The 22,482-nt window shown below is 36.9% G+C and overlaps 1 long non-coding RNA gene across 1 annotated transcript in view; it reads left to right on the forward strand.

The window, feature by feature from the left end:
- LOC104687254 overlaps window positions 1-22,482 on the forward strand; it is a 191,302-nt gene that overhangs the window by 140,681 nt on the left and 28,139 nt on the right. The gene's annotated exons all lie outside the window — the stretch shown is intronic.

Consider the following 22,482-nt stretch of genomic DNA (forward strand, 5'->3'; position numbering starts at 1 on the left):
CTCTCTGAGATTTTTTCCACCTTTCTTTTTTTTCTTGGAGATAATTGTCCTTTAAAAACCCAGAGTAATTCTAGATGAATTGTGATGGAATATTTCTATTTCTGAACAATTTTATTATGGTATGCAATTTCTCAGTTGCTGCTCTTCGGTGCAGTGCCAATACAATACTTTAGATATAGTTCAGTTGATCAATGTCTAAATTAATTTTTTATTTATCTAGATGTCTTGACAAAAGGTCAGTGCATGAATTAAGTATTATAAGTAGAAATTACAGAAAATTAGAGGAAAATCTTCCTCCCAAGCCCCATACTACAAGGAGTTTATGATCAGTGGGATTAATGAAGTGCCTCAAATAACCTGGAGAATCTCTGAGGTGTCATGTTTGTGATTCAGGAAGCTCTAAGGTTGCAGGTAGAAAAAACATTTTTCTCTACTCAGAGAAAAAGGAATTTCCGTGAACTTCTGCCTTCCTCTTAAGCACAGGCTCTGGTCTGTTTTTTAAGAACATTCAACTGTTTATTCCTATTTGATACTCTATAAGCTTAAATTCTTAGCATTATTCTTGCTTTTCTCATGTTGTACATTCTAGCAGGAATACAGAAAGTGACCTTGTGAACCTGTTACAGAGTTAATTTTTCTTACAGTAGCTCGGGGGCATGGCTGTGAGCATGTCTAAGAGGTGATTCTATACAACTAAGGGCAGGGGTAAGGGACATGTCAAAAAAATAGAAATATATGGATATAATGGCTGTGTGAGAAGACAGGAATAGGGACAGGAATAAGAAAGTGGATGGACCAGACCTCAGGTTTGTGCCATAGTTTTATTTATTATTATCCTGAAGTCTTTGGACCACATAGTTTAATATCTTTTGAAGCTTTATCAAAAAGTAATGTTTTAGGTGCTAAATTCAATGATTCTCCTTACATTCAAATGCATACCGAGATGTGTGTGAGAGAGGAAGACAGTCCTCCTTATCTGTAGTGACATGTATAGGAATCAATGCTTTTTCCTTAAATTTATCTTGAATGAGAAGGAAAGCAGACTCTCTAGAATGTAGGATTGATGAATCTGAAATGATAGGCAAGTGCTTAGAGCAGAAAGTGATGAAATATACTCTCTGCAGCATCCATTTGATTCTAGCTGTGCTGCCTAAACTTAAGCTGTAGGTGCCTGACAAATGTGCCATGGCTGACACAAGTCCAGTACACAGTTACGTGATCAGATTCTCTTGAGGGCTCTTTTGCAAGCTTAGTTTGCTTGAAATGAAGCAGGTGAGTTAATCCTTTCCATCCCAGAGCTCTCTGCCAGCAAGGTAGCTAATAAAGGCTTCAGGCCTTATCAGTCTCAAGTAGGATTATCTCTTCCACTTAAATTAAGAGTGTCTTAGCACTTTTTTAAGCAAATGGTTTCACAAGTCAAGCAGCATATGATTATCTCTAATGTCTAAAATAATCTACATTCCTGAGAGATTCCCTTTCTGGCCTCCTCCCTCCCCCCCCCACCAAAGACCTTGAGCTGGAAATTACCTCTAGAACAAAACAGGGTAGTGCAGGTTCACATTCTGAAGGAGCACAGTATCTTCATCAGCTTGAAGCAGGGAAAGTTCCAGTCTGAAATCAGAGCTTGCCCTGGAAAAGCTATGTAAAATGTGTCCCAAGCAGCCAATTCTCTTAAAATGGATTTGTATTATTGTTTAGTTGTTAAAAAAAGAAAAAAGAAAGAAAAGAATAAAAGTGCTATCCTACAGACAGCAGTTGAATTCCATTGAATATTACTTGCTGAACCAGATAGTTTGGCAGAGACAAGTATCATTTCATCCCTATACATGACAATCATCTGACACAGACTCCAGGGAAGGATGAAAAATACTTTGTTAAAAAAAAAATATTTGGGGGCATTAAAGCTGCTCAGAATTGAGACACTCATTAAGTACCTCACTTCACCTAAAACAACTATTCCTCTAGTTCAATATCAACTTTTAGAAAATATTTCATATGAAAATTTCTAGGAACAGATTGTGCATTCAATACTGTATGGTGTATGATATGTGCTGGGTGTGATTTCCAGAGGTATTTTGGTTGTAATGAACTTAAAGTCAGTATGGATTTTACGTAAGCAAGAAAGAATTGGACATTATACGATATTCTAATGTATCAAGTCTGTAATGCAATTAATATGTACTGTAATAAAGATACAGATTGATTTTTCATCACTCCAAGTAAAAGCACCTTCTGGATTAAAAACCTGTTCTGAAATATGTAACAGATGGTGATAGGATGAAATTCACCACAAAAACAACATTATTTTCTCTATAATTAGTTGTATAAATGAGTCATATTCTGTTTTGAATAAATATACCAGCAGTTGTAACTCTGTATATATCCTAGTTTTACATTCATTTTATACTGGCATTATGGGAACCTGAAATTTCCTGATAATTTTATTTAGAATAACTAAGAAGTCAAAAGCATTTAAAAAAAAAAAGAAATTCAGTCAACTAAATGTTTTTCTAAAGGAAATAACTTTTTTTTTTTTTTTTTGTATAAGCTATTAATTTTTCTTAATCAAAACTATTCATTTTGTGGACTAACTCTAGTTTCAATCTTCATTGTGTCAGCCTTTATTATTATTATTAAGTCTACATTAATGAAACACACTGAAATATAATTAGAATGAACGGAAAATAAAATACAAATATCAAGAATTTTTAAAAGGGATGTTTTAACATAATAGAATGTGTACAAATGCATGTATGGACAGAAACAAATACACATAAATGTACGTATATATGCAAAACCACACATGCACAAATGTGACATAGACTTTAAAACTTTTAAAAATGTAGATATTTAAAAATATTTATAGTTGTATTCCTGTTTGACAGAATTGTGGAAATTGCTTCCCTGTAAATTTCAATATACAATGGCGCTGATATATAATCTGTTTAATGACTGTTTTCATAAACTCATGGAAAGATTCAGTTTGGGTGGGAGGTCTTGAGGTCACCCTGTTGCAGATCTGGTTCAAAGCAGGAGCAGGTTGACCAGGGCTGTGTCTAACCAAGTATTGAAAATCCCTGAGGACAGACACTCCACAGTCTCAGTGCATCCTGCCAGTGCTTAACAATCTCCAACAGAGTTAAAGACAATTAACTGAAAACAGATTGATATAAAGGTCTTAGGAACTCCGAGAGTTTCCACTATGGGGGGGGGGTTGTTTGTTTGTTTTTTACATAATTGGAAAAATTGAAAAACACATTCATCTTGAAATTAAGGGGAATTGCTGAGAAATTACCCCTGCAAACAAAATCAATTCTCATTTGGAATTGTGATGCAAATTATTATAACATGCTGGGATCATCATCACAAACTGAAATGAATACACAAACTGTTATTAAAAACTAAAAATGCTAAACTGATTATAGCTCAGCAGCAATGTAGTGCACCTTTGTAATCAGTATTGAAGGATAAAAAAACTAAAGAATGACTAAAATAAGTTGGAAGCCAAATACTATCCTCATTATCACATTATTTTTTTAATTAGATGATTTATGTTTTAGCCATTAACTACTCATTGCAGAAAATTGGATACACAGATGTTCTTCCTAATGTGCAGTGTGAAAACAAAAATCATTTGTTTATTTAGTTGATAAATTGTTATAGTTTGTTTTTACATATCCACAATATAACCTAATTAAAGAAACAGCTGGTCTTTATTTTTGTTAACAAGTTCTCAGAAATTCTTCACAGGTGGGGATTGTATCCATGTGTTTGGAAGAAGCACCTGGCAGACTGACTAATAAATGTCTTGTGTGATTTTTCCAATGATACTATTTAAATAATTCTAAGACATCCTTTAGTAGAAGTAATGATGAAGTTGCAATTGTTAAGGAAAAGAAAATTTCTCATAACTACATCTCAGAGCCTACCTAGCCCTGGAAAAGACTCAGATGTTTAAAGGGACATTCTTGTTCCTCTAAAGAGCAATACTTGAATATTTATTTTGTCTGATCAACAGATTTCTTCAGGGACATCTAGTAGCCAAGATACCACAAAATGGTAGTGATAGAACAGACAACATCTAACAGAACCCAGTAATTTGGAAACTAGGCTGTCACCATGGTTGTGATAAAGTAGGTAAAGGCTCAGTCTTTTCCCAGAGTTGAAGCTAGTAATCTTTTCTGGTTAAGAAAATGTTTCAATCACATTCAGCTCAACCGTGTTTTCTACCCAGATTATTTGGTTAAGCACTGAGCAAGTACATGACTACAGTGGCCCAGAGTCCAGCGGTTACAACACATGACAACACATGACTAGCCTAAGTGAAAAGCTCTAGAAAGGGTTTAAGAACTCTAAATCCTAATCTAAAAGAGTTTGCATAAGACAAGTTTAAAGCTATGGTTGATAAAACAAAACAACTTGTTTAAATCCTAGTTTTCCATACTCTCTCACTACTTACCACTTATGTTAAGCCACTTCTATTTGACCTCAACTTCTAGTCTGTTTTAACATACATCTCAAATTCCACATTCCAAGAATCTTAGAAACATTTTTCTTCTGTTAAGATCTGTGGTGGCAGACAACCTCAGTGTTCTTCTAACTAAACATTACAAGGGATTGTATCTAGTAGTGTACAGGACAGAACATCTCAAAAAGAGACCTAGACTGCGTATCTTAAAACTGACATAAACCAGTCAGAAAATTAATGCAAAACTCTTTGAGTGGGTTTAAAGATTTAAATTATCATGACAATTTATCTTTTACATAGTTCTTTTTTTAGTCATCTGATGGTTAAATATTTACCAAATAGAAAGACTCAGTCCTAATGGTGTCAAAATTCAGAATTTTTTCATTGCCCCGGTAGAAATCTTTGGCAATACTATCTAGGCTGCTCCAGGTAATATTGTTCTCTTTTGATTTGGATGCATAATCATGATGCAGTACAATATAAGAATCAGAACAGGTGGAAGAAAGAAAAAAAGAGGACATCTTCATAGCTTACTTTTTAGCATATTCATCAAGTAAAGGAAATACTTGTGTTCTGAGAAGTGTTTCTGGACTGTGTTGATCATGTATATCCTATTTTATGGAACAAAGGAAATCTTTATTTTCCTCATCACCTGTTCCTTTATAACAGGAGGTTCTAAGCCTAATGGTTCCCTCTAGGTGACTGAACAGAGAATTTCTCTTCCCATTGGAATGACAAATTCTATCCTCTTCCTTGGTTCCTAGTTCAACTTGGCTTGTTTTTTCTCTTTTTCCCACAAATTCTCTGTGCAGTTATCATAGTTTATTTGCCAGATATGAAATCCATTCAAGGGTTTTCAAGGGTATAAGGGACCATTAGACTGCTGTACTTGACCAAAGGGATGTGGCTTTTAGAAGCAGTAATTTGAGGACCATCTCCCCCTCCATCCTTCCTAGGATAAGTATTTATGGGTTTAAGACCAACTCCAAGGAACAAGGTCAAATTCATAAAAGACTGCAAGGAGACGGAGGGAAGCAGCCTTGTGTCATTAGATAATGATTAGCTGCTTGTCTCTTGGAAAGGTAAGAAATCTCTTTTCCTAAAATTTTTTCTCCATCCAAAACTGTACAGGTGGAATTGGGTGTCTGTACTGCCCACAGCACAATGGGATTGAGATGTTTTTTCAGTCCTGTATGGATTTCACTAAAAAAAATTAATAACAGCATTATCCGTTTCAGAGAAAATGAAAATTAAGTAAAGTTTTACTGCCACTGAGGAGTAATCTCAGAGATTTAGATAAACTGTCCTTCTAATAACACTCATTGTTATGTCTTAAAAATTTCTAAATTAAATGCCAATGAACATTTAAAATATCAGTGCTCTTCATTGCACTCTCTGTCAGTGAAACTGCTTTGAGATTACTTATTGGCATTTTTCTGCAAAGCACATTCTAATAATATCATTTGTGTTGGATTTTAATCTATCATGTTGGATGTACCATTGCTATTGAAGTTGGTTGTGGAGTAGCATACTCTATTGATGGACTACCACTATCTTTCAAACTTCAAGGTCTGTATTTCTGTCAAACATTTGAAATGGTAGGCACTTATGATTTTCTTTTTGTTTTTCTGGGTTTTGTCCTGAAACATAAATCAACTAAAAAGGAAGGCTTGACTTTTAGACAAGTAAACCTAGCACAGCATTATGCAGTTGTTGAATCCAATTTGCAAAACCTTGCTTCAACGGCTTGACAAACTTGATATGCAATTAAACTACTGCCCAAGTGGAATGGAAACTCCATTCAAGTCTGTGGATATTTCGGCAGTAACTTAAGTTGGTGTTGGGGTTTCTAACACGTCTTGCTGCTGATTTCTTATAGAGAATGGTAAGGAGGTTAAGCAATGCTGTAGTTTGGGGACTTAAAGGATGCTCTCAAGGGACTCTGTGGGTTTATGCCCTCAATAAAACATACCATCTAGCCAGAGGAGTAGGTACAAGCTTTGGTTCATTTACATATCCTATTCTGAAATATATGATGGTATGTGTGGGAAATAGTCCTATGAAACCATATTATTCTTCACTTCAGATTTTCGAATTATATGCAATTTTTCCTAGTTAAAATGCAATTTCCAGCTAATTGAAAGAGATGGAAATTGGTATTACCCTATGAATTGCCGTTCATCTCTTCATCATGCTTGTTAAAGTATGACATAAAACTGAAAAGAATCTGGGCAAACTGGCCTCATCTCCTGTTATTCTCTTATAGCTTTCACAAAATTTTTTGTATGTGTCTTTAAACACATGCAAACACATACAAAAATCTATTTTTCCTTCACTACTCCCTCTGTTCCATAGTCTGACTCTTCTAATAGTTAGCAATCTCCTAATTTCCAGTCTAAATTTATTTATTGCCAATTGCCAACATTGTCCTTTAGTCTAAAAAGTTCTTTCTCCTCCTGGGCATTTTACTACCCTGCTCATTCCTGGAGTATTTACAGAGAGCAATCATGTCTGCTCCCATTATTTGTTTGAGTATTTGCTTTTTAAAATGTGCTGTAAATTACACAGTGTTGCTGTTGCTCCCTGATTAGATTGCTGAACCCCTTAAAGCAGGAGGAGGGCTCTTTAAACCAGTAAAAATATTTGCATCAATACTTGGGGAATGGTCCTGTAGGCAAATATCTACTTGTATGGAGCTCATTGAGCCTGAATGCAATGCTACACATGGATTTTAACCTTAGCAGCAGCTTCTTCATACCTAAAGAATGACACCTGCCATGTTTCAAAAATACCAGCATTGGAAAGTTTTTGCAGCAGCCAACCTTCCTCAGCAGCTACCTCTGCTGACACAGAAGTAGGGCAGGGAGGGAGAAGGAAAGAAAGATAAAGGATACTATTTAGCTGGTGTTAAAAACTATTCATTACCATGATCTGCTTCAGTGCATTTTAGTAGCTTTTGATCGTTTTAACTCTTTTCTGAGAGAGCGCTTTCCCACCACAAACCTGCAGTTCATTGCTCTCTGTACAAAGAGACACCTGTTTGATCTATGTCTAATGAAATCTTACCTAAATGTTTAAAGCAAACTATTGATTGAACAATTATACTTCATTTATACTGAAGTGTTATCTGTTCCTCCATTCAGTCCTCTGTTTCTTTATCTGACATTCTATAGACTCTCGTTATAACTCTACTTATAAGAACTGACACATTTAGACTGTAAATCAATTTTCCATTTTCATTGTATTGGAAAATTGCTCTTCAATAGGATTTCCTCCCTCAAAGGACAGGTTCAGTGTAGCACTTACATTTAATTGACCCACCAGGTTTTCTACTGAAGTCCTTGCCGAAGTTGCCCAGGTGAAGTAATCTGCAGTATTCTTATTGCTGAAAAAGCTATTTTAGTCTAAAATTAATGTTGAACTTTCTCACCTTTAAAATAAATGTGTAGTAGGCTGGTTGTGTGATACTGAAATAATTTTCTGCTTCAAGACCATTTTGAACTTATACATCCTAGGTGATATTTTTTCTTTGAGCTCTTTGAAATGACTGGGAGTATCCACCTCCCTACAATTTAGGGGTATTTATATAGATAATTAATTAATTAATTAAAGTATGTCCATTAATATGTTAAGAGCACTACCTGGAAGAATTTGCAATCTCATTAAACTCTTGAAAGAACACTGAGCTATTTTCTGAATCTAAAAAATTCATAACAATATCCAGGATGTCTCATGGAAAAATTCTTCATTCCTTATAACACTATTCTAAGCCTTTCAAGATAAAAATGCCCCAAGACTTACTTCTCAGAGTTATGGAAGGGAAAACATGAAAGGAACACTTTAATAATATTTTAGGTACCTGAAATCCATTACTACACAAAGATCTTTACTAAATCAAGAATACTGTGATGCCTTTCTGAACAATGGGTCTTTTTACAATCATCTGGTCAGTCTGGTTGGTGTGCACAGCCCTGGAATGCTGTCTTCAACAAAGACATAAAGGAGCACTAGAATCCCCTTATGCTGTTTTCAGTACATAAGTAAGCTTACCAACTTTCTTTTATTGTTTGTTATGTGAAAAAAACAAACTAAACCCTATCAACATTTTAGATGATTTTAATTCTTGAACATTTTCTGGATATAAAAATATATATCTTTCATTTGTTTCCTAAGTACAGCATTGTCATATGAAGGAAGGAGATGTTTTACTAGAAATTATTTGTGGATTTTTACTACTTTTTGAGATCATGATGTTCTTTGCAACTGTTATCCTTACTTGGATCAGTGTTATTTACCATCTTTGGAACAGCAGTGCTTTAATTAGGACATCACAAGGCTTCTTCATTTCCAATGAGAATAAGTCTGACTTTCTGGTTAGTTGTTCATGAGTTGAATCTTAGAAGCTTGGTATCTGTTTGACTGTGCTCCATTCCATTAATGATGGCATGAAAGTATGAATAAATATTAACATGGTTGGATCTAAGAATTTTATCTTCAGATCATTAATTTCAAAGTCCTATAAACGGTTTGTAGTCACTACTGAGATTTTAAAATATAATATCTTTATAGTCTCTGCAAAGGTATACAGAGTGAGAGTTCTCAGGTGGTCTTAAGTGAACAGAAATGGAAGAATTAAATAAATACAGTCAAGTCTCTGTGGAAGTATGAATGCAGCATGTCTCAAATAAATTTTAATACTTGAAAACTTATGAACTTAAAAAAAATATTAAACGTTTGTGAATGACATACTTTTTATGCCTGTTGGAAAGTAGTACTTAGGAGTTTTTATGAGATTCATTTGGATTGCAACAAAACTGCAGTCATAACCTTGAAATTAAATTTATTTTCTCTGGGATTTTCTAATAAAAAGTAATGGTTTCCATTTGTTAGTACTGGTTCCCTGAAATAAACACTTGAGTTCAGTACAATATTTAGGTTTCTTAAATCTCAAAATTGGAACCTTAATGTGGTATCGTCCCTTTAGATTGCGGGATGCCTCTGCTAGTAAAGATTTCAAAATGAAGAATACATGTGAAGATGTCTGATGCTTAAAAAAGGAGAAAAAAATTCTACATAAAATAAGTTAAACCATACAGAAGAAAAAAAAAAAATGAACATGTTTTTGTTTCATCATTGTTGGTATCTGATGTTTCTTTCTTGTGTTTTTTCCTATAACTCTTTTTTTGGAGTAAAATTCTGAAAACAAGCAAACAAAAAAAAAAGAGGAAATTGTGTTTATCTTTACTTTTTTTATCTTTTGGGAAACTGCCTTCATTGCCACATTTCTGCTAAATAGTGACTATCTAAATAAAAACACTTGAGAATTCCTTCATTTAAAATTGTGATGATACATGCACACTGCAGGTTTTGTAAGAGTGTTTCACAGATCAATATAAATTTTCACAAAAATATTTCATCTCAAAAAAAGTCTGATATCACAACCACAAAAGATACATTTCCAGATTTGATTAAAAAATTGATAGACGTGACTAATACTCACCAGATCACTTTTGAAAACTGATACTTTTAAAAACCATTAAATCTCAAACATTATAGGCTAGTCAGAGGAAGACTAGTTGAATTTCAAGATATCACTGCCAGGAGTCCCAGAAGACAGAATAACTTGGACTCATTTGCAATTACATAGATATACTTGTGAATTGGGAACATTTCAACTACTATGAGTGCTGAAATAGAGAATCTCTGTTCTCCTGCATGTACATAGTAGAGTAGTTGTACTGTAGATGAAGCAAAACAAGCTGCCTGTTGTGATGAAAAAAAGCAGCAAAACGTTAGATTACAATTTCAGAAATTTCTGAAAATTTTGTTAAGAAGTTTATTAAAAACAAGTTTATGAAACTGTAACAGTGAATTAACTGTTATAAATGGTAATTTCATGCTGTAGTGAATTTAAAGAGTTAATTTCAGAAGGGATTACCCCTGTGTCATGCATGCCTATTAATAGTCACTGCCTTCTGAAATGAGAAGGAATTTTAAAACAGATGTGAAATAGAATACGTATGGGTACAAGTAGCAAAAAAATCCTTCCTCAACTATTTTGCCAGTTGAACCCCAGCTCACTTTCACAGACACGTATTTATGCTAAGAGAGGTCTTAGGAATAAGATAAAAACCTTCATCACCAACACAGAAGCTATCGGCGGACTAGAGGTTACAGCTACACGGTTTTTCCTAAATTCTTTCGTAAATTCTAAATCTTATCAGCTGAAACCCTGTTCCGCATTATTTCTTCTAGCTTCCATGAAGCAGGCAAATTGTTCTTTTTGTACATCAGTAATATACAATGCCAGGTTTAAATAAAACCAAGCAAAAACAACTAAACCAAAAAAAAAAAAAAAAAGGGAAAATTTGTTCACACACAGCCTTAGAACCCGCTGCAGAAGATGGCAAAAAGCTAACACTGCTTAAGGAATAGATGGTACCTCTACGGTTCTAAAAGGAAAATACATTGAGGCATTGAGGTCATGTAACATCTTGAACTGGAACTATTTGGGTGACCATAGAATGCTGGGGAATAGTGTTATTACCCTGTTCATATTGTTTTCTCAACATCTGTTTGTATACGGCTTCAGGAACAGAACACTGAATTTGAATTTCACCCTGATATGGTGTGTTCTTTCTTCAGTTCAACAGAATCTTCTTTTTCTGCCTTCTGTTCTTTATGCTGTTCTACTGATTAAAGGTGAGGAATGAGGAAAAAGAAGAAAAAAAAGAGTTGAAAAACATGAGTGCAAGATAGATGAGAAGCATTAAAAATGAGGCAGATAACTCTGAGTGAATAGGGGCAAGGATTAAGAAGTAGTGGTGGTAAAAATGGTAAGAAGACTGCTAGTCACAGATATAAATATTTCTAAATTCATAGACATAAGGATGGACTGTTGCTTATTCCATCCTTCTAACATTCTCCTACCCACTAGATTATAGATATCTAACACTTTCCTTCATTTTTACAGGGGGTAGGACTGTACCAAGACATCAGTTACACGGGTATGGCTTGTCATCTGCTTTTATAGTGTTGATATTTCAATAATTTCTTTTTCTGTATTTGATGAGGGCTATCATTTTATATGTTGAATAGACTGGGATAACTGGACACTCCTAATTTTCTGACACTTTTCTTACGCCCCTGAACTCAAAGGAGGACAAATAATTCCACCTTCTATGAAAAACGGAGGAAAAATATTTTAACTCTTCTGTTTGCAGATGGTAGCCTTCACCTCGAGATAATATTCAGTGCTACTACTTGTTTAAGAACTGACATCTATTCTCAGTCTTGTGTACCCATTACACTCTTAAATCTGAAAAAACCTGAAAGTTCTCTCTGTATTGTTTAAATTTATTCTCAAAAAAAAAAGAAACAAAAACTACCACCTGTGACACTTATCATGCTGCCAGCTGTAGCTCATTGTGTGAAGAAGAAGAAGGTAAATTACAGATATGTTAAATGGAGATTACATTAATGAGAGACGGAATGTCATAGGGTGAAGCCTATAAAAAGGCATCATTTAAATAAGACCTTGGCTATATCTGCCCAGCTCTATCACATTAAATTATCGGACTGGGATCACTAACAAAGCACAGATGATTATTATGGAGAAGGCTTACCCTAAAGAGGTGGACTATGTCCACCTTCCTTTAATGGTTTAGGAAAGAAAAATGCATAGATAAACAGCTAACAGCTTTTCGTCCATGTAATGCATCTAGGGCAGAGCCCCAGAAGATAATAGTTTAGTTATCAAAAGGCAACTGACGCAGTGTAGAGGACTTTGTATTTCTGACTGTTACAACTGGACAGATGGGATTGGAAGAGAGTGTCTTGTTAAAGCAGGGCAATGCTGTTCTGAGCTGACTTCCCGCTCCATCTTGAGACTCAGCCCTCTGCCTGGTCTCACTCCTTGGATGTGGCTGTGCAAATGGACTCTGTCTCCTGAAGAGAACTCAGACAACCAGCTTGGTCAGCAACCCAAGTTTAGCACGCAACTTTGCAGACCCGGTGAGAACCCATAAGTCCTTTGTTCTGCTGTTTGCAGGTTTTCCCCTGATTGGTTAATGTTTTCCCCTCCCTCTTTTATGTATGAAGTTATGTATATTCATGTCCCTTGTTTAATATGTATCAGTTGTAGAAAGTTCTTTGTCCCTCAATGCCCCATTGGATCCTTCCCTAAGTCCCTCCTATGTGTTGTTCGCATTGGTTCCCTTGCTGTCAACCCGCCTACTTGTCCCTAGCCCATTGGCTGTGATCCCTCTCCCCACTTATTTTGTACCCAGTATAAAATCGCTGGAGCCTGTCAAAAATTCGGCTCTTAGTCCCTGTTTTTTCACTGGAATGAACCTGCATGGAACACATACGGAGAGTCCCCCCTCTTTCTTCTTCACCTTCGTGCCTTCATTCCAGCAACAGAAGGAAAGCTCCCTTGGGTGAGGAGCTCTACCCCTTCTTTGCCGCCTTGCAGAGGGGTTGTAGCTTTGACCTCTGGGCTTCCTTCTGTCTGCACGTGAGGGGTAAACCCCCTTCAGCTTCCTCTAAGCTGCAAAAACACCTCACCTGGAGGAGGGCAAAAAGAGCTGGCTGTACATGCATGAACAAGTCAGCATAAAAAATGCAGTTTACATAAGAGGTGTGCACCAAGTTAACTACAAAGTGAAATGGACTGGGCCTCTTCTCTTTCATTCTCCTCTTTGATGGTCTCGCAGCCTCAGCTCCAGACCATTCATGTCGCAGGACCAACGTGGGATTCAAGGACTAGTGATAGTCTTTGTTCTCTCTTTCCCTCTTCTGTCTTTTTCTCTCCTCCCTTGTTTACTTGGGCAAAGCACAGCCATAATATTCTACCCTGTGTTTTGTACTGAAGTCTGTTGTGGGAATGGGGAGAACGTGGAAGTGCGCTGTGGCTTGTTAGCCAGCGCCTTTGGGAGTTTGTTGTAGGAGTTGAGAACTTACAGAAGTGTACTGTAAAAAATTAAGGGCTTTTCAGCCACCATTCTTGTGGAAGCATATTGTAAGAATTTAAGGGATTGTTAGCTAATACCTCTTAAATATAAAAAATAGACTGGTTGCCAGAATTAAGGTGACTGTACAATAAAATATAAGAGCTCCCTGACACACGTCTGGTGTCTCTGTTCAGCCTGATGAGAATTCATAACATACATCACACTCCTACCAATGGGTTGTGACACTTAGGACATGAGAAAGTCAAGAGATTGGGCTTGGGTTATGTCTCTGGTGGCTTAAGCAGAATTTTTAGGATAGAGAGCAATAAATAATGAAGACAGCAGCTTGTCCTGGGGAAAGAACACCCACAGATGTGTTCATCAGTGCCAAAGGCTAAACTCACTTTGCTGTCCAGGGCTTGGACATCTCAGACAGGTGGAATATATGTCCTGTTCCCTTGAGACCATGATGCTAATCACAGCTGGACTAGAAAACTTGTCTGATGTGGGCAGCCTATGCAGACTTATGTGTGTGCAAATATGAGATAGAATAAGAATTGCTATCTAACCCTTGTACTCATCCTACGAGTAAATAAATTTTAGATCTTGTGCTACTGGGTTTCATCACACTTAACTTGCCCTCTGAGAACAAAACCCTTGGCAGCAGAATGACATCTTATTTACTTACTTCTGATCAGTTATTGTATAACTTTGAAATATATTCACTAGTCCTTAGTGCTTCTCTTTTATGTTCTGTGTTTGGGCCTTACAAAAATTGATCAGTTACACAGGGAAAATGCAACCCACATGAAATGTCTCTGGGCAGGAAGGTCAGCTGATTTCCAGTGTGGTAAGAGTAATTAGTAGGGAACAATGGAAAGTAAAGTGTACAAGTTGGAATAGTTGTGGGTGGCAGAAGAGGGCTGTGAGGAGACAGACGTATTTTAAATAACGTGTAGTGTCTTCTAAAATTGGTGTGGAGGCAAGAAGGCAACTCTCATTCCTGCTACTAGGGAAGAAAACGAGGGGTAGGAGATGACAGATAACTTCAGAGAGGTTTCTTCTGCTGCTAATTAAAAATTTAAGGGCAATATTAACAAAGATGTAATTCTCTCCCATTATCTGCTTTTGCACCTTCTCATGCTCTGCAGATAGTGATGGTCATTCAAGCATGAGAAGGAACTCATTTCCTGAGGAAGTACTGCAGCCGCTTAAGACACCTCTTCCTAGTGGTGTCTCTTGTACAGTTTTCTTGGGATCCTCATTAAAGTTATCCTACTTAATAAGTGACTTTGGTTTTAAAAACTTGTGTTCCTCTCCTGACACTGTCTCCACTTCATGGGAATCTGCACAGATGTAGGTGCCTTAATTGCAAATGATCTGGATTCTATAAAAATAATAAGCTGTAATACTGACTGTTCATAAATTAAAGACATTCAAGATAAAAAAAACCCAAAACCAACTGAGTGACACAAATGAAATTGGTAAACTGGTATTAGTAACACCGGGATTTGAGAGAAAAAATTGCCATTTTTGACATATATTAAATCCTGAGTAAAAGAGTTGAAGGACAGCAACTCAGCAATTCTGATGATGTGTCTATACTGTGGAACTACAGACATCGACAACTTCATGACCTCTTTGGCCTTCAGTGACTCTCATCAGGTGCCTGCACTAAAAGCAATGAGCATACTCATGTTGAACTTTGTGGCATGCTAGTCTAAGCTATCTATTATGGCAGTTAGTTCATGAATAAACTATGTGTTCATATAAACTGTGTATAAGTACTGCTTATGGTATTTGAGTGAAATTAAGGTTGTCCAAATGAAAGTGTTTTAAGAGAGGAGTACACCCACCAGCCCTCTAAAATAGTTCCCTTTCACATACAAGGGAGCAGCCCGGGAACTATGCAATTTTCTCCTTCCCATCCAGCCCTAAGGTTGCTGGCTATCATATTAGAAAACACAAATTTAACAGCAGAGTTTAATGTAGCTTGGAAATACTATTATGGGAAATGGCTAAAACTTGGGAAAAAGCCAAGAAAATGCAGCTCAGATTAATACTTTTCTTACATTTAAGAGAGTTTCATTATCCAATCATGTTAACCTGCAGTACCTCAAACCTCAGACTTTAATTTCTTTTGAACTTCAACCATCTTCCTAGATTTTTTTAAATACCATTGCTAAGGCTTATTACAAATGAAAGAAATATTTCCTTGTGCTTTCTTCAGACGTTATTCAGAAATCCAAATAGTGGTTTCAGCATTATGTATTAATATTAACTTTTTGATCACCTCTGAAATTACAGCATGACATTTATTCTAATTCTTTTTGTGCCACTGTTGAGATTCTCATAGAAAAAAAAATATTGTTATTGCTGATGTAAATTTAAAAAGAGCAGTATTTATGTTCAGAAGATTATATCAGATTAAAAGGTTTTTCCTGTATGCAAAATAAAGGGTGATTTGTATAACCCCATTTTCTCTAAACACAGAAATATTAACCTATGAGTTTTTAATTAAACTTTACTTACACCACTCTTCTCAGGAAGCCCTAACTCTTCCAAGTCATTGAAAACAGGGTTTCTTTTAAACAGTTTCGTTTAGTTTTTTTTTTTTAAGTAAAGCAGTCTCAATATAATGATAATACAGCAGTTTTGCTCTTCTAAAGGGTTTTTTCATTTCAGGCTTTCAAAGCGGCTTAGAAGTACTAAGGAAAAGACTTTTTAAAGGAAGCTGTATTAACTTACTGATGCTCTTGTTAAACTCTGGAAAATTCTCACTAACTTCAGTCAGAGTAAAACCAGGCCAGTGCTGAGTGTCTTGGGATACGCTTCCCCCACACTATCCACACCCTCAAGTTATTTTACATAACTGATGATTTTAGGAAATGAATATACATTATTCATACTTCACACTGAAGCAAGAGCCATGATTCATTTAATCAAACAGCAAAGAGCTATGGAGACCTTATTCAGAGGTCTGGGCTTGAATTTCAGAATATCTGGGCTTTTTTTTTGGTAAAGATTAGGTAAAGAGTAAAGCTGTGCAGAAATTTGCTCCATGGGAAGGAAATAATTTTAAATTATTGCTCCTTAATAGAGAAAAAAGCTTGTAAAAAAATTCAAAACAGGAATTTTGGAAGTTTTGAAAATTTCCATTCATGGTTTTTCCATTTATGACTAGTTAGCCATTTGCCCATAGGCTTCTGCAGAGACCGGAAACAAGTAATTTTCCTCTTTACCCAGCAGCTGCTGACAGAAATTACCACAATTCCTCCCACTGGCTCAGGTCTGTTCAGTACAGGTAAAGAGTAGTGCTATAAGCAACATTTCTGTGTCACCTTCTTTCACTCTCTCACAGGGACATACACATTTATGCGCTTTGCATGGGGTGTTGCAGAGTCCTGATGTGGAATATAATCCTGCAGCCCTTATCAAGGACAGAAGAGCAGGTCCCACCAGAGCTGCCACAGGATGACTATCCAAGCAATGTCTGATAAGTCAGGAAGGCAAGGATCAACAAAGGGTATCCCTGCAGCACAGGCCAGGCAATGGCCAGGGCTAAGGGGCTGAGCTCCAGCACAGCCCTCATGGGAGGAGGAGACCCATAAAGGCTGATCCCAAACCTTATCCAAAGTCACTGCCACCTAGAAGCAGAAGTGATCCTGACCTCACTCCCCAGTCCCAGAAGGGGAAGGGAGAGGAATGGGATAGGATGGACACTGCAGAACTTGTTGCAGCCAGGGCCGTAGTGATCTCGTAAATATTTGTACATAATAGAACAGCTAGAATAAATCACTGCTTTTCTTCTCTCAAATATGGAGGAAGAACTCTTGGTTACAACTTGCTAGTTTTCCTGCAACAGAGCTGAGTTTCACCCAACACCTGTCCATTATCTGAGTATTGCATCTGGTCTCAGTTACTCAGTCACATGGTAGTGCAAATGACTGTTAAATATTTCCATCGCTGTACAAATACAAATGTTACTTAAGCAAAAATCAAATATTCAGTGTTTTGTATCATATTCTCTTCCCAGTAACATGGACAACAGTGGTGATGCTCAGCTCCAAGCATCAGAAGAGAATCTGTTTTTATATAATACTGATTGGAGCACTCTGCTCAATTGAATATATGTTGAAGACAATGAATGTAGTTAAATAATTTGTTAAACTACCTGAGGTACAGATCTTGATCAAATTCATTTGAACTTCATATTCATATATCATATCATACCATTCATATGCATATCATATTTGTTTGATTTCTTGGCCATTATCTACTTTTTTCATATAGACTAATCACGGTATGTGTGAAACAGCAGTCCTTCACAATCCTAATTCCCCTGAAGTAGCTTCTAGTTTATTATCCAAAATTAGTTCATTGCATATACTACATCTGGTGACTATTACCATGGTGATTCACAAGAATGCTGGCTAATGTTTTGATAAGTTGAGTTACAGGGGAAAATATGACAGCATAATCAGCTGTCAGAGATTTCTTCTGCATGTGAATAAAATATTTGCCTGTTGATGCCAGGTATATAATGAATTATCAAGGCGAAAAATGGCTGTTTAATATGAAAGATGGAGCTCTGGAGCATTTAATATTGTATTAAAATTAGAGGATGAAATTTTTTCACAACCAGATGCAAGAAAGAATTATTAGGAATTGTCATGGTTTGAAACTGGCCAAATGGCAGGCACCCATAAGCTGCTCACTTACCCTCCCCTGCCACAGCTGGGCGGAGGAGAGAAAAAGAAGTTGATGAAGGGCTCAGGAGTTGAGATGAGGACTGGGAGAAAACACTCCAAGGGCAAAACAAGCTCATCTTAAAGACACAAAGTGAGTTTAGTGCTAACAAAATCAGAGCAGGATAATGAAATGTAAAAATAAGTCCTTAAAGAATACCTTTTTTGCCCAACCCCTCCCTCCTTCCCACTGACAGACAGCACAGGGGGATCGGGGCTGGGGATTTTGGTCAGTTCATTACCTGAGGTTTTCTTCCATAACTCAGGGAGAGGAGTCTTCCCCTGTGGGGCCGTGGGTCCCTCCCACAGGAGACAGTTCTCCGTGAACTTCCCCGGCGTGGGTCCACTCTCAGGAGCAGCAGCCACACCGCACCTGCTGCAGCGTGAACCCCCCCCACGGGCCCACAGCCCTCCCAAAACTGCTGTGCCATGGGTCTCTCTTCCATGGTGTGCAGCCCTCCAAGGACAGGCTGCTCCAGACTGGAAGCAAGGGCCCTCTGTCTCCACCGGGTCTCCCACTGGATCACAGCCTCCTCCAGGCACCCACCCACTCCAGCATGAGCACCTCCCCGATGGGCTGCGGGTGGATCTCTGCATCCCCCATGGACCCATGGGCTGCAGGAGGACAGCTGCTGCCCCATGGTCTTCACCACAGCCTGCAAAGGAACCTCAGCGCCGGTGGCTGGAGCACCTCCTGCCCCTCCTTTTTCACTGACCTTGGTGTCACCATGTTGTTTTTTCCCTCACACGTTCTCACCTCCTCTTCTCTGACTAGAAAAAACTGCACACACTTTATTTTGATTTTCTTCTTAAATATGTCATCACAGAGGCATTACCAACCTCTCTCATTGGCCCAGTTTTGGCCAGCAGCATGTCCATCTTTCAGAGCCATCAGAGATTGGCTCTGCTGGACATGGTGGAAACTTCCAGAAGCTTCCTCACAGAAGCCACCTCTGTGGCCCCTGCTACCAAAAACCAGGCCATGCAAAACCAACACAGGAATATTACAGAAAAAGTGCAATATTGGAAGTTGAAGATGCTATGGATTTTTATGAATTGTAGATTTATCAATGACTGGTCTTCATAATTCAAATTTTGAAGATAATTTCTGATGTATCTTCCCAGAAAACATCATCATTTTGAAAATGTGAAAATCAGAGGCAATAGAAATAATCTGATTGGGAGCCTTTTGCTGTGTAATATGAGAACTAACCTTTACAGGACAATGGTGACTATATTTTTTGCAATTGGAAAATCAAAAAAAAACCCCACCCCAAACTATTGTTTGGATTTTCTTAATTCAGTAAAATAATCTCAATAAATTTACAAGAAATCAGTACAGATTGTGCAGGCTCTTATCTCCATTTACATTGCTTTTGTTTCCTATAATTTTACATTCTAACATTGCAAAACTTTTATGATTACAGAAAATTTTGCATGGCAGAAGGAAAGTGTGTTAATAATATAAATGGGCTTTCAAAATCATATCTTTAGTAGTATCTGCTTATCTTTTGATGTAGCCTAAATTATTTGGTGCACATAAAGGAACTGGTCATAACATAACTGTGTTCTCTCTCTTTTTCACTTTCTCTGTGTGCTCATAATAAATATTTCATTGTTGAACACTTTTTTTCAAATCAGTCGAAATATTTGATATGCTCACATGAACATATATTATGTCTATTTTTTCCTTTTTTGTTCCTATTATTCCCTACAGTCAAAAGGCTTAGCATAATTTGACGCCCCAGGGTATGTTCCATATTAATTTAAAACGAGGTTATCACTAAAGTCAGAGAGACACCTTATGTCAGTGAGGTTTGTTTGCAGTAAGCTACAATCAGATGTAGAAAATGTGTAACCACTGCTGTCCAGAAATGACAGTTCTGTTCTTTCAGCATAAAAAATTACCTACAATAAAATCAAGTACTGCCTTTGAGGGAGTCAGAACTATCCTAAAAGTCTAGTTCAAAGGAGCAAATTCTCAGCTGTTTCTACCTTCACAAACTAAGGATAAATTAATCACCCCTTTATGCTTCATGTAGTGCAATTGTTTAGTAACACATATATTCAAACAGAGAGGCATAAACAAACTTTGCCTACTTAGAAGTCATTTCACAGTCAATGTTTCTCTCCAAAAGAAAAGAAAAAAACCAAAACATGACTAAAGTTAGTCATATTTTAAAACTAATTAAGGGAATTTGTTCAGTTATTTTGATGATATGAACCTGTGTAGAAAAGGACATAAAGTAATGAAAAGCAGACACTTGTCATTAGAATAAATAGCAGCAGTCCTGGATTGCAGATTCAGCAGTGCCACGTGTTGACTTGTTCACTGATACAAGAAATTAGAGCAACATGACAGGTTTAAATGTTAGCAAGGTTCTTCCCTGTTACCTTCTTAACAAGGGTCGTTTGGTGAAAGGGCGTCTGAAGCTAACAGTACAAGTGGCTCCTGATCTTCCTTAGAGTCCCTGAAAGCAGGAGGAATTCACATTCTTTTCCTTGGTCGCCCCTCTCTGGGTCTCCTGAAGGAGTCACAGGCTCTGGAATAATCAGCCTGTCCTTAGGTTTGCAATCCTTGTGCCGCTAGATGTCTCTGCACACCAAGCTTTCGGAATGCCTGCCTGGAGTACCCCGACGTTTCAGAGGCAGCGCGGCAGCCACAGGGCAAGCGAGGATAGCCATAAAATTCGATTGAGCAGAACTTGACCATTATTTTTTTTTAGGTAATAATTGTAGTGACTAGAAACAACGCTGAAGATTTTCCACCCTGCACCAAACATTATTATTCATTGACACAAATGTAAGGTCCATGACATGGTATTGACATTGGCATCATTTAATTTAAGTAATGTCTTCCCTCACAAGGGTAAAAACACTGTATGGAAATCAGCCTGTAATGCCTGTTCATTCAATAAACTTGAAATGCCCTTGGTGCTCTGTATGGAAGGGCAGATTTAAAGCAGCAACCACTGCAAAAATTTAAGTAAATAGATAAGTGCTACTTTAATTAAAGCAAACATTTGCATATACTGATTGGAATACAATAAAATAAGTATTTTTAAAGAACCGGAATGTTAAAAAAATACCTTTTCTAAATTACTCTCAATTTGATCCAAAAAACCTTCTCCTTGATTAATTATGATTTTTTAATGATTAGAAATACATTAAATATTTACAAAATAATTTGTACATACAGTAGCAGGCTGCAGGGATACTTGTGTTTGAGCAGCACTAGAAAGCTGATGTGCAGCAATTATTTTGTTGTCTCCTGGAGGAAGTAAACCTGGCAAGAAAATCTTTACATAAAACCAGACATATTAGATGTTTTCCTGTTGTGGGTATAATTTTATTTGTTTTCTTGGAGAAAGCATTTAGGTTTGGCTCTTCCTTTCATAACAGTAGAATATTGCTTTGACTAATATGCTTCCTGTAGATTCCTGCTCCAGAAATCCAGCTTCAGGAAAAAAAGGTGGGTCACATCCACTGGCAATTTAAAAATACTCCTTCTTTCACCTAGACTTAAAAGTTTGAGTCATATTCCATACATGGAGAAAATAACGGAAGAGTAAAATTACTATCATTATGTTCATAACAATGGAAGGAAGTGTCTTTTTTTTTACAAAACTAAATCAGTGCTACTTCTTGGTGTTCTTGAGGTGTACTGTTTCAGTTTATCCAGTTATTGCAACTCCTTAATTCTGCCTGTTGGATTAGGGAAGCAGCAAATGATGAATGCTGTTTCCCCTACTGTCAAAAATGGTGCTGTACGTAGCAAGCACTCTTACCTAAAAATGGAATCTGTGGAGGATTAAGAAGCATCCGGATGCAAAATATCCCTCCCCTCACTCCTCTCTTATTTTATAAAAAAGTGACAATATTTAGGTTTACTCTGACCCTGACATCTTTCCTTTCTGTTATGTAATCTTGGGTGTTTGGTTGTTGGGTGTTGGTTGGTTTGGTTGCCTAGGATTTTTTAGGGAGCAGGTGGGGATGTTTGGGGGGTATTTTTCTTCTTCTTTTTAATTTATTTTTTTTCTGATAAGTATTCATTAGAAATACTCTCCCTTTTCCCTTCAGGGCTAGGAACATGTCATTGAATTCTTTTTAAGCCTGAATTACAAAAATGCAAAACTAACTCACAGACTCTCAAATTATGGAGAACACACTTGATAAATATCCCTGTATACTTGTCCTGGTCTTAAATTCTTCCTTAGGCAACCACTATCAGCAGTTGGTAAAGAATGGAATTAATATCTGGCTAGAGAAACCTTGAATAGTTCTTCCTATATAATGCAAGACATCTCACTTTTTC

Source organism: Corvus cornix, chromosome 2, assembly GCF_000738735.6.
Source record: "Corvus cornix cornix isolate S_Up_H32 chromosome 2, ASM73873v5, whole genome shotgun sequence".
Taxonomy (NCBI): Eukaryota; Metazoa; Chordata; class Aves; order Passeriformes; family Corvidae; genus Corvus; species Corvus cornix.